At 44.5% G+C, this 13,816-nt stretch overlaps 1 long non-coding RNA gene across 1 annotated transcript in view; it reads left to right on the forward strand.

The window, feature by feature from the left end:
* The first annotated feature begins 4,823 nt into the window (after positions 1–4,823).
* Positions 4,824–13,816, forward strand: part of LOC310909730 — a 109,390-nt gene continuing 100,397 nt past the window's right edge. Inside the window, exon 1 of the long non-coding RNA XR_014590168.1 lies at positions 4,824–4,994. This is a non-coding gene — a long non-coding RNA (uncharacterized lncRNA). The remainder of the gene's footprint in view (positions 4,995–13,816) is intronic.

Here is a 13,816-nt window from a genome sequence, read left to right on the forward strand (position 1 = left end):
GCCTGCTCTCACTCAGTAATGGAGTGTGTGCTCACACCCTCTATCAGCTGCTGTTGGCTTGGCTTGCCTGCACAGGCTAAATGTGAACGTTTCTGTCACTTTTGCTGTTCTGGCCACTTTGCTTAATCAAAAAGCTGGAAGGAAAGCTCTCATTAGAGAGGCTTCCTCAGTTGTACAGAAGCCTCTGCTTGGCTAATTGACGCTTTAGAGAGCTCGTGCTTCTGGTTGGGGTTGGTCTGCCTGATGTGATCTGGGCTTGAGGCGGAATGAAGTGAGCAGATTTAAAATGATGTCTGAGCAAACATGATGGCTGGAGATGAACAGGGTTGTGTTCTGTAAGGGTGTTGCTCAGAGACTATAGAGTTTCTTGCTGAAGCTGTAAAATGCTGGAATGTGCTGTGGCTGGAGAGGTTGTTGGGAATGTGTAGGTGAAAGTGGGAGTGTGCAGAGGCTGAATTGATTGCTTTCTGCTTGAATGTTTAGTGGTTGGAGCCTAGGGCCCTTGTATCACGTGTTGGAGCAAATGAGAGTGCAAGGCAAGCTGGGCTGCAGAGCCTGCAGTCTGAATAGAGGAACCAGGTAAATGCCAGGGAAAAAGTTGTAAGGAGTAGGGGGACAGAGCTAAGGACTCTAGCTAATGTATTTGTAGTGCTTGAGGCTCTTATGCTTTTGCAGCAGTGTAGCCTAGTCCATTTTGTATATTTTACAGAATCTGTATTTTATTAATTTTTTTTTTTTGTAGTACATGAATTCATCATCCTAAAAGCTGCCACCTGAAAATGAATGAACAAGCAAAATTATTCCAAGGGACTTGTTTTAAAGTATATCAGTAGAACTTATGGCCTTAATAGTTGATGTCCTAGAGAAGAAGTGTGATGGAGGAGTGGAAAAAGAGCACTTGCTCTTTCAGGATATGGGAATTCTTCCTCTGTTGTCAGTGACTTCAGTAAAATCACACCTGAGCAGGGTTCTTACGTTGTGGGCCAGAGGCAATGGTCTTACTGCCATGCAAAATGTGAAGTTTCCAGGCTTGCTGTGGAGGGCCCTGGCTTGTAGGTGAATATGCACTGGATGTGGTGAAGAACCAGGAGACTCAAGGTCATGTGTTCAGCTGCTGGTGCTGAAAGCTGATCTCCATCCCAAGCAGAGTATCTGAGCAGAGGCTTCAAGCTGTCCAGTTACCTCCTGCAGCTTTTGAAGAATTGTGTTGCAAAGGATTAAGCTGTGTTTGAAAGAGTTGGAGTGAGCAGTCACTGCTGTTTGAGAAGTGGTGATCCTGATACCTGGGCAAGGTCTCTGTCATATGGCAGGGTCCTCCTTTCCTATGAGAAAGGAAATGGGCCAGCTACCAAGTGCCTAGAATTAGTAATTAGGCTGCCCAGAGAAAGGATGCAACTGGTGCAGGTCAGTTACTGAGCAGGGTAAAGATGGAATTTCCAAGTGGAGATGGAGGGAAGGAGAAAGGGGAAAGGTCAGTGGGGGTGTCCATTGGATGTTTACCAAATTCCCATGCAGCATTCCTTGTTGGGCAGGCCTGGTCAGATGTGTCTCAGTAGGTCTGGCCTGTCGGGAGTCAGTGCAGAGACAAAGGGACAGATGGGGAAAGGAGAGAGGATATAAGGGAAAGTACATGATGTCACCCAAGGGACATGTTAACTGTGAGTTTCTTTGTTACGAGTTTGATAGTGTATTAGTGCCTGACCTTGCAGGGAGGATTTGGCCATTCCCTCCTCCTCCCCATTTCTTTTGCTGTTTGTTCTTTATCTTCTTGCAAAGCAATAAAGATGCTGAAATCTGGAGAATCCCTATGGGAGTTGAACTCTTCAGATACAGCATTGCTCTGTGAAGAGAGTTGGAGGAAGTTGTAAGGGTAGGAATGAGGAGGTTTGTCAGGAAAGCTTGGGCGAGCCACTGAGATGACTGTGAGACAGCACAGTTGGGAACAGTGCTGGGTAGTTGCCTTGCTCGTGTTGTGTCAGAATCTTCCCACACCACAGCAGGTTCCAAATGTGTGACAGAACCGTGCCTATGACTGAAAGATTCTCTGTCATACATCTGCTGTCTATCTCCCACATATGGAGGGGACAGGGACCTTTGTTTTGATGGCAGAGGATTCTTGGGCAAGCTGTCTGCACTGATCTGAACAGTTGACTTTGTGGGCTGGAGATGAAGGTGTGAGGGCAGCGAGGCAGTCAGGAGGACTCTGGGGAGCTGAGTGCAGGTTTGTAGACAGGTCTGACTTGGCTGAGTAATGGCTTGTCAGGCAGGGGTGAAATCTGGATGAGTGCCTGGAATAGATACCTATGGAGAATTGTTAATTACAGAAAAGCCATCCTGAGCTCAGGTAGTCTCAGAGCCACATGTTGTTAGGGACTGGGCATGTGTCCTGAATGAGTGTCCCCAAGGGCTTGTTTTGTTCTGTGTCCCTTGCCAAGGTGTGTGCTGCTGGCCTCTGTCATTGTGTGCTGGGCTGGATGATTCTTTGGTGTGAGCTACAATAGATGTTCTTCTGAAAGAAGCTACTGCAGAAATGGTGTAAAATGAAGGGAGCTTAGAATTCTTAAAAGTACATAGATGACTTTTTACTGACTTAGCTATTTTTTTCTAACTCACTGGTTGTTGAAAGCAAGCAGAGGAAGCTTGCTTTGGTCTTTGGGCTTTAGAGAAGAGGGTCAGATGACTTTTCTCCTGACTTTCAAGGATCCTGGGCCCATGGCAGTGTTAAATCAAGGTGGCCTCTGCAAGGCAGAGCAGGTTAGTGGAGTTAGTGGATGGGAGTATGTAAAAGCTCATAAATTTATCGGAGCTAGTCATGACTGAAATGTGTCCTGTTCTGATTCCCTAAACAACTCTGAAAACCTTGATTCAAGACTTTGTTCTTACATTGTAGTTATGGCCTTGTCCCCAGCTTTGCAGTGGTCTTTCACTGCTCACCTTTCTGATAAGAGCTGTCTTTTCCCTAAAATAAGTGATCTGTAGCCCCATGAACCCCAGAGTAGGTGTGGCCAGGTCTGTCCATGGACTCCTGCTCATACATATAGAGTGCTGTTGGTGGATTATGTGGGTGTCCTGACTGCAGCTTTGTTTATTCCTTGTTACCCAAACACTTGTTCAGAGCCTGGCAATCTCCAAGGAGCAGGCTGCAGTAATCATGGCTGTGGGAAGGTGAGGAAGCCATGGACAGTCTTGGGTTGGAGCTGCCATTGTTAGTTGTCATTGTTTCTCTCATGTCTAAGTGAAACTTTTGTACCTAGAGTAGGATGTGGTCTGTCCTTTGTGAAACCTTGTGTGCACCCTGTCCCCGTGGTGCTGTCAAACCAGCAAAAGGGTATGTGATGGTTTTGTGTCTTGCAGCCAACAGGAAGGAAAATAGTGTCTTAAACGACAGCCATTAAATCTAGTAAGGAGACAATTTATCATGGATGTGGAGTCATATTTCCTGTCATCTGGGACTGTGAAAAGGTGCTCATGGTAATGCTTGCTTAAAATATGTTTCATGTTCCTAAGGACATTTGGGATTTTTTTCCCCCCCAGATGAAGATCTCTGTGTTGCAAAGGTACACTGGGATTTAACATATTAAGAGCAGTCATCTCATCCTAAAACTTGCCTCTGGCATTTGAGTGTATGCTTATGTAAGTAACTCTATATACTGAAAGTGAGGATGTGTAGTAAATTATGGACAGCTTCAAGAGCAAAGTGACCCAAGGTTGTCTAGTAGTTACAAAGTGGGGAAAATAACTAATGAAGTAGAAAAACACCCGGTTACTTAAATAATCATCTTCTGAGCTGAGATTGTTTTCCTATGGATATTCACTGAACTGCAATATGCATAGTGGGTTTGGAAGGAGGTGAATTCTTCATCCAAGACAGAAGAGAGAAGGTTTAGTACAAGACATGCTTAGTGAAGAAATATATTTCAGAAACTCTTAGAGGCCCAAAATATGAGATTCAACATAGGAGTTAAAATTCTGATCCATATCAACATCTGGAGTTACTTTTTTGTAGGAGAATATTCAACCCTTATATATTTGGAAGTTACTTAGATCAGGAAGAAAAAGTGAGGATCAGAACTCTTGAGCTATATCTGAATATGCCCAAGGTGAAGCATGTGTCAGCCTCTGTACATCTCACAGGCAGATGCAGCATGACCTGAAAGATCTGACCTGGCCCATCCTTAGATTTCCCACCTGCTCTGTGGTGAAGTAAAGCAGCAATGCTGGAGCAGAGTCCACGTATTGGTCAGGAGTTTGCAGCTCCCCACGACTGCCTTTGGAGCCCTGTGGAGCTGAGTTTGCATCATTGTAAACTAAGCTCCAGCTGAGGTCAGAGGGCAGGAGTTAATCTGTAAATGAACATTCTTCAAACTCTAGTTATGCATTGGATCTTTGAGATCAGCTCTAACAAGCGTGATGCAAACTGGATTAGTTTGTTGTATGCCACTGGGAAATTAAATGTGTCTTCCAAATTCTTGTCACTTAAAATTTGCGGTGACATTTACTGTGTTTGACAAAATGCAGGAAAAAGAGGTTCTAATTAACCAGGATATGATATGGTGTGGATAGTGCAGTTTATTTTGGAGGCATGATACTCCAAAAGGTCAGTGTCTCAGTCAGCTGACCTCAGTCGTTGGCAGCTTGGCTGTGGCTAATGAGCACTCAGCTCAGTCCATAATGGGAGCTTTATGGAGGGCAGCTCCAGATAATGGATGTTTGTGGGCAAACTGGCTCTTTCTGATAGCTGGCGAGGGGAGGGGGGGGGGGTGGGGGGGTGGGGGAGGCGAGGGGTGGATTTGCAAACCCTCTCTAACATAGGGAAAAAGGGACTGAATGCAATGTTTAAGAGCCAGGAATGCCACCACAAAGTCAATACCCTCCCACCTGAGGGGAAACTGTTGCTGTCTTAGTGCTTCTGCTTGGGCTTGTGAACTGCACAGAGCCATGTGTAACAGGATGGTGGTTTTAAGCTGGAGCAGAGTACGAGCTCCTTGGGTATGGTAAGTGGAAATGTATTGCTCCATCCACACAGTGCAGTCACTGCTGACAAAGCCTGGAGGAAAGATGGCCAAGTCTCTTGATAGGCTGTTTCTTCAGCTGCTTTAAATGTTGGTATCAATCAGTTGCAAGTAACTCATTATTTGTACCAAAATTCATGGCAGCTGCTGGCCCTTAATGTGGGCTGCTTCCAGTGTCGGCACTGGGCTGTAGTATTTCTGCCTGAAAAAACTGACAGTTTGAAAATTAGACAGTTTGGCAGAGCTTCTATAAATTATGCTGCATTTATACCAAATTGACCCCCAGCAAACTGTTAAACTGCCAGTAACCTTCCCTTTTTGCTTAAAGCTTTGGGTGTTCAGGTAAAAAATGCGTCATTTTTCTCTATCCCAGCAAAACCATGTTCTACTTAAGTTTTTAAATGCCCTGCAGCTCACAGTTTTTTTCTTCTGTTGTTAGGTGTAGCCTGGGGTAGGGCAGTGCTGGTTGGCAAGTGGTGGCTCTTGGAGGTGGTTAGCCTTAATGCAGCCCACAGATTTGAACACCCCTGGTGTTGGCTGAGTGCTTGGGAATGCCCATTTGATAGAAATGAAAAATAATTTAAAATACTGCTGGAATCTCTCTGAACTTTACTTATTTAAGAGGTAAGAATGAAAACATTCTTAATTAGATAGTCCTGCTTGTTAACGCTGTGTTTTTTTTCCTTTATTGAACTTGATTCCCTGTATCCATGGTTTCAGAGGAGTGTCCAGCATGTACCTGGAATATACTGTGCTGTGAACAAGGAATCCTCTAGGCGACCTCTAGGATTTACCTTCTCTGCTCTCTACTGGGCTCTGTTGAATTCACTGGGAGTGGAATTCCAACTTCCACTGGAGTTGGGAGAGGGGAGGAAACAGTGAGAGTACAGTGAGGGGCCTGGGAGAAAGCTTGGACTGTTGTAAGTTGGTGGCAGTAGGATCACAGGCCAGAGTAAGAATAAGATAGTTGCCTTGAATTTCTGGGAGGAAATAAAAACAAGGACTTGGAATGGTGGAGCATGATACTGTCAGGCTTTTGGCTGAAGCAGACTTCCTGAGGCACAGTGCGAAAGAAATAATTTCTCAAATTAAATAGAACTCCCTGCATAGCTGAAGTCATAGCAACCAAGTGACCTCACTGCAACTTTACTCCCCCCTCCCTGTAGTTGTTTCTTTAATTTTGTACAATATGTTATTCTTGTTGTTTGGAATCATGGGGAGGAGGGAGAGAGGGAAAACCAACCTGTGTAAAAATTAGCTTTGAGTTATTCCATCTGTGGACTCTTAATTTTGTCATGAAAACAGAGAAGCCTGGCAGGAAGCGAGCTTGTGACTGGCTCCATGTATCCTCTTGTCTGGAGCTGGGTAAGAAGTGTGGCATTTAGAATGAAAGCAAAAGCTTCATTTCTGGAACTCTGAGTGTTTGCCCAATTCTTTGACCATCTGTTTTTGTTGACAACCACCTCTTTGTGTTGTGCCAAATTTATTTTGGCTTTCATAATTTGTAGATGTGCGCGCACGCGTGTGTGTATGGTGGAGTGGTTGTGTGTGTCTCTGTGTGGATCATTAAGGTGCTGCTGACTGGGTCACACTGGGGGAAGTGGGATGTGTAAAAATAGTTATTTTGTGAGGAGTGAATTACCAGGAGAAATACAGTGAGTAATCCTGGCTTCTTTCAGAGACACTTGAGTCCTATCTGTGTTACCCTGTCAAGAGCTGCCAGCTTCTATTGGCTGTCCTTAAGTAACTTTGATTGCATCACAGCCATTTAGAGTAAGGAAGTACTTGCCTCAGAAATCACTGCTGGGATGAACAGTCCTAATGGAGAGCCTAGCAACTGACTGAATGTGGATAGCAGATGTGCTCCGTGCTGCTGGCATGGAGGTGCTCAGCCACCTTAGCCTCTCTTGAGCTGTGCTTCTCTTCCATTCTTGGTGTCAATTAGGGGGTATTATTCATTTCCTGTATCCTTCATATGCTGATTCTATCCCCAACCAGTATGGATTGGAGATACACTGGAACAGCTGATGTTGAGAACTCTAATCATGAACTGCAAAAACACTTGGAAATTCAGCCTCAAAACGTAGCATGAGACACCTTTTTGAACATATATGTATGTTTCTAAACCTGCATTTTTTCTACATTGTACTAAAATGTCTTGGTTTTCTTCTGAAAGCTATGTGACCACTGACCACTTTCTGTGCTGCTTACCACAATAAGTTTTTCCTGCAGTGCCCTCTGAACTCTTGTTGGTATGAGGGTAGGCTGGAGTAACATCTACAGCCCATGACAGCAGCAAAATGAGGCTAACAAATATCCTTCCAAGGATGCAGCATGACAGCTTCATCCATCCCGCTGCATTTGCATCAGGAGTGTGGAATGGCTTTGTGTCATGGGCCACTGCCACTGCACACAGTCATTTATTTAATAACCCATGCACAGGCATTAAAGGGGAGCCTGCAAGACATTAGTGTGGTGGAGACAAATAAGAAATTAAGAGATGGAAGCATTTAGACAAGTCTGGTTTGTGCAATTCCATCATCGTAACTTTCTGTTCAGCAGTGCTTCAGGTATAAAGTGAATGCAGATTTTATGGACAGTAGCAAGGCATGCACTGTGGTGTAGCACAGGAGATTCCTTGCATTTTTTGCTGTGTTCTGTGTTTGAGGGTGGCCTTTTCCAAAGGTAAGCTTGTTCCCTAATAAACTGTTAGAGTTAATTATGCAGCTTACATGAGATGTTTCTGGTACATGAACCAGGTAGATAAAAACTGCTTCAAATCTAGATTACTTATTTTCCTCCAGAGCATCATTAATTCCCACAAATCTGAGTCTCTTTGTTAGTCAAGATTTTTGAAAAATACCAAGTGCTGCAATTCCTTCCTGGGGAGAACTGATTTAAAGTGGAGTGCCTTGAAATCCAGCTTCTTAACCTAGAGAGAAAAATGGAGTAACTGAAACACATGGAATCAGTAGTCACTTCTGAAAATCTGTTCATAGGCATAAAATGAAAATCCTTCTGTTATTTTAGATGCTTTTTCATGGATTGCCTTCCAGTCCTGTGTTTCTGTGTGCAAACAAGGTGTCTGAGGTCTGTGAGATGTGTTGACTTGTACAAATGCTTCTGGTGAGTGCTGGTGCAGTTGGCAATGAATATGTTATCTCAGAAACAAAACTGGAGTTATGGTAAGAAGACCAGGACTGAATTTGGGTGGGGACAGTATGTCATGCTGAAAAAAGGGAACAGTGAATGTTCTGTGCATGTATAAATAGATGATGGTTTTTGTGAAAAATACCAGGCAGGTTTTTAGAGAGTAGAGTCCAGATGCAAAATTCCTAAACCCTGTGCAGGCACTTAAAATGGATGCTTTTTACTGCAGTGGGAATGAAGAGTCCTTAATTTTTCTTCAATTTTAACAGCATAAAAAAAATTTCATGTTGTCTGCTCCAAGAATAAGTCATCAGATTAAGTAGAGAGGAACACCAGAGGTTGTCAGTCCTTCTTAGCATCAGGGGTGTTTTGCTCACAGCCAGGCTAGTTCTAACCCTTCAGTTCTCGTTTGCAGAACTCACTCTGTGCAGGAAATGTCTCTTGGGTCACTTTGCTTAATAGCAGTTAAAAATAAAGGGCCTTGGAAGTGTAGTGTTCAAAGCATTTCTGTTTTTAAAAGGCTGGAGAAAAAGATGTTTTAAAAATAAAAAACGCCAAGGGCAGAACCTGTGTGGAAGAGTAGAAAAAAGGCTCAAGGAAGAGGGATGACTGTTCTTTGTGTTCTCACTGACCTAGAACCCTGTATTTCCTATGTTGTTGTTTTTACTATTATTGCTGCCACTGCAGTACAGGATGGCTGCAGAGGTTATGACTGCCTGCCTGGTAGGAGAGCGAGTGTCTCAGTCTTATCTAGAAACTGGGGTAACTCATCAGCTGCTTGTGTGCACAGCTAGAGAGAAAGGGGACCTCTTGGTGGGGAAGGGTCACCTGTCTGTGCATGCCAGACACCTGAGAGGGTTCTACTGTTGGCACGTTGCTGAAAGGTGGCACACTGGAGGCTGAACTGCAGTGTCATGTGTGTCTGCAGTCACTTGCTTGGGCTGCTTAGAAACACCAATGTGAAGAAAAACTTGCAAGCAGGGTTGGCCACTTGTGCCCTCTCCATACCTGGAATACACAGGACATAAAGAGAGCCTGCTCTGCAGCTCTAGGAGCCCATACTTCGTCATTGCTCAAGCTGTCTGTTGGTGTAAATGAATGCCACCTCATGGGTTTCAGTGGCATTATCATCCATGAAAGCAAGCAGAGGTGGCAGTGTTGGAGAAGGCATGTTACAAAAAAACCCCCAAAAACGTTCCTGTGGAATTCTGTGTAGTTTTGTGGTGTGGCCTTCTGGTGATACTTAGGGAAGACTGATATTTTAGACCGCCTGTGTGTTTTCTAGATGGCTAAATAGTTTAAAAAACAAAACAAAACAACAACAACAACAAACAACCACAGAAAAAACAAGAAAGGTGCCATATACTTGATGGACAAGAAAAAGCCTGTACTTAAAGCTATGTGTAAACGCTGAGTTCTGCTCACTAGAATAATAGTTCATTTATGTTGCAATGGCAGATTGTTTCAAGGGTCAATTTCAAAGCAGAGAGCAGCGCAGAAGGAAAGGATGAAGGGCTCTCTGCCCATCAGTCTGGGGTGATGGGTGGTGATCCAGTTTGGTGGTACACAGGACCTGCTTTTCTGACTGCAGTTTTGTGACTTTGTGGTACCCTCTTTTTTTTAGGCTGCTAATTTGGGCAAGATTTCTAGTTTTCAGCATTATCATGAGACGACTGGTAACAGCTGAGCACAGCTGATGCCTTATGGCCACTATCACTACTTGGAACTAACAAATACCTAGTTTGGAAAGTACATGGATTCAGTGAGGTACGAGTTGCTTTCATAAGATGTAATGGACTCTTCAAAGGTTTTGTTTTATGGCTCTTGGGATGTGTTTGATGCTATGACTCCAGCTTGCCTAGGAGCTGCAGTCTGGACTGTGGAATATTTCAGACCCTGATGGGTTGGTTTGTTTCTCAGTTTCTGTTCAGACTCCTTCCCATGGCTGGACTGGGTGGAAAACCTCATCTTTTTGCTTTACTTATATTGGCACCTACCCAGACTTTCCAAAGTTAATGGAAGAAGCTAATGCAAAATACTGGAATTGTAGAAGTTCTTTGGAGATACGTGGTACCATCTGATCAGAAAGAGTTAAAAGTGCAGAAAATTCTGCTTTGAAGAAGGGTGGGCTGAAAGACCCTTTTAAGCTTCCTTTCAGCTGTAATTCTTTGGATTTATTAGTCTTATTCGAAGCATTCTTTGTCACTAAGGAAGTATTGGAGACTGTTTCTAATTCTGGCCGGAAAGCTTGTTTTGGTCTGCAGAAACCTTGCCTGGCATTTGCTAGATGCTTGGTGATGTATGGGAGAGGCTGATTGTTTATCAAGGGAGACTTCAGGATTTGAAATCCAAACCCCAGTTTCTTCCAGAAGGAATAGAATGATCCCAGTGTGTGATGACCTTGATAATTTTGATGAGAATTCTACATTACAACTGTCTGATCTTGTTAGTGTAGGACTTTTTTCCCCTGTAAGTTTTAAACCTGATTTAAATGAGATTGAGTAGATAAATTGTGGCAGGCCTATCTACTGCTCAGTTCTGGAAGCTGTAGAGCACTTAAGGGAGGTGGTGTCCTTAGAGGTGTGAGTAGCTTGTTGAGTCAGGTGGGACTGTTGATGATGAGCCATACAGTGTGTCCAGCTGAGAAAAAGAGAGCAGCCAGGGAGCTCTGGGGGAAGGAGGCATTGTGGAGTTAGTTAGGAGGATGGGAGGCAGAAGGGGATGTATGAAAAACAGCAGCAGCAAAAGACAAAAGCCTATGTATTGTCTTTGACTGCATAAGACATTGATGGAGTAATCTCTAATATTTACTGTTTTGGTTCTGGGTGAGTGCTGGGTGTGTGCAGAGGAGCAAATGAAGTTAGGGGAAGGCACACAAACCCTGTTTTTAAACTTTGAACTTGTTCATGAAGCATTTTGGGTTTCTGTGCAGGTTAACAGCCTTATTGGGCAGAAAGTCTGATTTGGTGTAATTCTACTGCTAAAAAAAGCTGTCTGTTTATGCCACTGGGGCATTATGTGGTGGTTAAAATGCACTTTACTTGTAGCTCCAAAGGGGTTAAAACGGTTTGAGGTGAAACACTAGATTGGCAGTGTTTGATTAAATAAAAACAAAACAACCGGAGGGGAATATTTGTGCATGTGGATAAGTGGAAATGCTCTTTTGTTTCCTTTTTCTCATGCTTCTTAATGTGTAGAGTGGCATGGAAAAAATGCTAGATTTCTGTGATATGTGCTCATGCTCTACATCCCTTAAATCCATCTGTGGCTGCAGAGCTGTTGTTACACACAGGCTCTGAGTGCTGCTTATTTTGCAAACAGCTACACCTACTTGAAGGCAGCACGAGGCATTTGGACTGGGAGTGCCAGGCTGCTGGATGTGCTCGGAGCCCACAGGCAGTGAAATGCATCATTCCAACCTGAGTCACTGCTTTGGCTGTGTGGCATCAGAATGTCCTCCCGTGGTGGGGGCAGGGGCAGCACACTCTGTGTCTGACTGGAGAGTTTAATGGGGAAGGGTTAATGAAGTCACAAGACAGTGAGTGAAACTGCAGTGCAGGGCTCTCGCTGTGCCTGAGGGTGTGCACGGGGATGGATGGAGGCAGGTGTAAACTCAGCTTGGAGAAATCAGAGCTCTCCATCTATGCCATGTCCTATTGGAATATTTGTCTGGTTCATTCTGTCTTCCCCACCATGGATGTGTTGTAAGAGTAACTGTGCTCCGCATTCTCCCTCCCGCCCCTTCCTTTCCCCCCCCCCCCCCCCCCCACAAGCTGGAGGGCCAGAAGGTGGGGTGGTACCTCAGGATAATGGTAGCAGAAGGCGAAGGAGGCAGACAGCTGGCAAGTTCTGCCCCAATATGCTTCTCTGAAAGAGGCAAGGAAAATGCAGAAGATGTGATGCCTGAATGGCTCACTTTGCTGCAAAAAGGAAGATTAAAAGTAAAATTAGTTAACATCTTGCTCATTTCAAACCACCACACGCCATCTCTTTGCTTCCCTCCCCCCCCACTCCCCTCCATCCATTTCTCTGTGGCTTTATATTCTGAGGGAAGGAGGGAAAGGTTCCAGGCAATCCTGGGATTTTGCAGAAATCTATGTAGTGAGCAGTACTGCAAAAAGCCTGAGCTCTCCTGGTAGCCCTTGTGTTATCTCCCTGTCATCTGTATGAGCCTGGGCAGCTGGAGCAGACAGGCAGCCACAGGCCTCTGCCAGGAGCTTCTGTTCACTCTACTGACACAACAGTAAAGGAGTGTTCAAAGGCAGAGGGTGAGGATGGAGGCTGGGGTCCTGCAGTGGGTCAGTCTGGGAGGAGAGTTCCAGAAGCAGGGTGTGGATGCTCCTGAGGGAATCTGGGACCATAGAGATGTTGAGTGAGAGAGATGTTGCTGCTGTCTGCAGCTGCTAAATGGAAGGGTGAGAGAAGACAGAGTCGAATGCTCCTGGAGGTGCCCTGTGAGAGGGACAAATGGAGCAGTGGGAAATCCCATCTTGATGGAAGGGAGAAATTAATTCCCTGGAAGGGTAGTGAAGCATTTGAACAGGGGGCTGGAACTTAAATGAATGATACCTTATGCTAAAAGGTTTTTATTTCAACAGCTACTGCTGCTTTGGACCATCTGACCAGCACACTCCTTGCTGGCAGGGAGCTCCAGGTGTGTGGTGGGCTGGATATGCCAGTACTGCTGGGAACTCTGATTCAGGAGAGGATTTCCTTGTGCCTGTTGTGTATGGGATGGGTCCCAGTGATCTGAGGGTCCAATTTCTTTGTTGTGTGGTCAGCTTTTGAAGAGGTTTTTGGTCCAGCCAAACAAAACTCCATAGAATGTCATGGTGGTTGGTTTTATGTAATGCTGTTCAAGCAGAACCTGGGCCCTCAGTGAAGCAAATGGCAGCTTATTGAGCAGCCATGAGCAGAGGCTGGATATTCACTAGACTCCTCTAGCAGCAGCACTGTGGGATTTACTCCTGACACCTAACTTTGCCAATTAGTCCTGTGAAAGTTGTATCTGTGACATAAGACTGGAACAGTGGCTGTTTGGCTCTGAGTGGTTACTGATCACCAGCAGAGTCTGCAAAGTAATGGACAGGAACTGGGAAAATGATCATGTTTAATCCTTCCATCTCTACTAGGAATACTAATTAACAAGCCTTAAATGTGTACAAAACACTTCTGTAGAAACTTAGTGAAAGTTCAGCTAAATGATCGTGCAATTATTGTAGAAACATAATTTTTAATACAGTTGATGCAGTTGAGGACAATTCCTTTGGGTAAATGTTGTGGTTGGTTAATGGAACAGAAACAGATAGATGCCAGTGCAGACCCCTTTTGAAAATTCCTTTGTTACCAACACCCCAAATCCCATGTATTGCTGTTTTCAGTACAAACCAACTATGCTAGGAGTTGGAGCTGGGGAAAAGCACCTTCCAAATGCTGTTTGGTTGGTTACTGTTCATGGCAGAATTTCTCACACAGACTCCTCAACTATGTGCTCTGGCTTGCTGTTGCACATTAGTTTCTATTCCAGCTGGAATGTAACTCTCATCCTGTTTGCTGATTCTTGCACTGGACAGGAGTCCTGTGGGAAAGACAATGAACAAGGATGTTAATTTTTTTACTGGTTTTGGGGCCTAGGTCTCTGAGGTGTTTGTCAT

The sequence above is a fragment of the Zosterops lateralis genome (assembly GCF_965231275.1).
Source record: "Zosterops lateralis genome assembly, chromosome: 5".
Lineage (NCBI taxonomy): Eukaryota > Metazoa > Chordata > Aves > Passeriformes > Zosteropidae > Zosterops > Zosterops lateralis.